We start from the raw sequence: 2,225 nt of genomic DNA on the forward strand, positions 1-2,225 counted from the left end.
TATTTTAATATTTTCTAGAACAGTAAATACTTATTTTGAGGTATGCCCGAGTTTTTGAGTACGATATCGTGGAAGTTTTGAACAGATATATCATGTTGAGGAGGGGTATTTGCGAAAAATACCAGTAAAGAGGATGTTAAATTTTGCGAGCCGTAAGGCAGATATTAGTGATCAAATGTAAATCATCCTTTAATAATTACAAATACGTATAAACAATGTTTAAAGTAAGATCTTATTTTACTCGTTTAATCGAATGGAATTTCTTGATTTTAATACTTCCTATATTTCTTATAACCAATCGATATGAATCAAATGACAGATGTTGAATTTTCTTTTCTGATCTGTTTTTTTCGGATTTTTCGTAAACATTGGACATGTGTTTGACTGCATTTGTTGATAAGTAAACATTTGACAAGTGTTTGGCTGCATTTGTTGATAAGTAAACATTTGCCATGTGTTTGACTGCATTTGTTGATAAGTAAACATTTGACATGTGTTTGACTGCATTTGTTGATAAGTAAACATTTGACATGTGTTTGACTGCATTTGTTGATATGTAAACATTTGACATGTGTTTGACTGCATTTGTTGATAAGTAAACATTTGACATGTGTTTGACTGCATTTGTTAATAAGTAAACCTTTGACATGTGTTTGACTGCATTTGTTGATAAGTAAACATTTGACATGTGTTTGACTGCATTTGTTGATAAGTAAACATTTGACATGTGTTTGACTGCATTTGTTGATAAGTAAACATTTGACATGTGTTTGACTGCATTTGTTGATAAGTAAACATTTGACATGTGTTTGACTGCATTTGCTGATAAGTAAACATTTGACATGTGTTTGACTGCATTTGTTGATAAGTAAACATTTGACATGTGTTTGTCTGCATTTGGTGATAAGTAAACAATTGACATGTGTTTGACTGCATTTGTTGATAAGTAAAACCTTTGACATGTGTTTGACTGCATTTGTTGATGAGTAAACATTTGACATGTGTTTGACTGCATTTGTTGATAAGTAAACATTTGACATGTGTTTGACTGCATTTGTTGATAAGTAAACATTTGACATGTGTTTGACTGCATTTGTTGATAAGTAAACATTTGACATGTGTTTGACTGCATTTGTTGATAAGTAAACATTTGACATGTGTTTGACTGCATTTGTTGATAAGAAGTTGTGTTTGATACTTTTATTTCTGAAAAACAAAAAAAAAATGATTCACTCATAGGGTCTTTGCATTGGAACTAAACACATTTATTTAAAAAAAAAACAGTTATTGGCATGACACGGCTTATGTTCTTCTCATATATCTTATGATAGTATGATACTAAACCCCTAACGGGAGGGATTGTGCCTGATATTCATATGATGAAGACATAATCTTTCGATCAGTTTAATTGAGGTATGAAGCTGGCATGTCAGTTAACTGCTTGTAGTCTGTTGTTATTTATGTATTATTGTTATTTTGTTTATTTCTTTGGTTACATCTTCTGACATCAGACTCGGACTTCTCTTGAACTGAAGTTTGGTGTGCGTATTGTTATGCGTTTACTTTTCTACATTGGCTTGAGGTATAGTGGAGGGTTGAGATCTCACAAACATGTTTAACCCCGCCGCATTTTTGCGCCTCTCCCAAGTCAGGAGCCTCTTTGTGTATAATTCGGAGTTTAGTATGACGTCCATTATCACTGTACTAGTGTACATATTTTAGGGGCCAGCTGAAGGACACCTACGGGTGCGGGAATTCTCGCTACATTGAAGACCAATTGGTGACTTCGGCTGTTGTCTGCTCTGTGGTCGGGTTGTTGTCGCTTTGACACATTCCCCATTTCCTTTCTCAATTTTATGTTACATCAATTTGCGTTCATATTCTAAATAACATATTAATGTTTAATGAGAACTGTTGTCAACACATTATTTAAAAAAAAAAACTATGTTTTATATTTGGATTTATCTCCAATACTACATGTATTTCATGAATCAGTATGAAACAAACTTCTAATATCTCACAAAAAAAAACATGATGATGGAGGTTCTCAAATATAACATCAAAACAGACTTTTACTAAACATGCTAAGGTAGAAAATAAATACAAGTATGAAAGGTCATTATATTCACGTTTGATCATCGATTTGTTTTTTTATATTTATAACACACATTGTCCATTTTGTGACACATGTTTTGATTTAGGTTATATGTTGATGTTACAGATAG

The sequence above is a fragment of the Mytilus galloprovincialis genome, chromosome 11 (assembly GCF_965363235.1).
Source record: "Mytilus galloprovincialis chromosome 11, xbMytGall1.hap1.1, whole genome shotgun sequence".
NCBI classification, from domain to species: domain Eukaryota; kingdom Metazoa; phylum Mollusca; class Bivalvia; order Mytilida; family Mytilidae; genus Mytilus; species Mytilus galloprovincialis.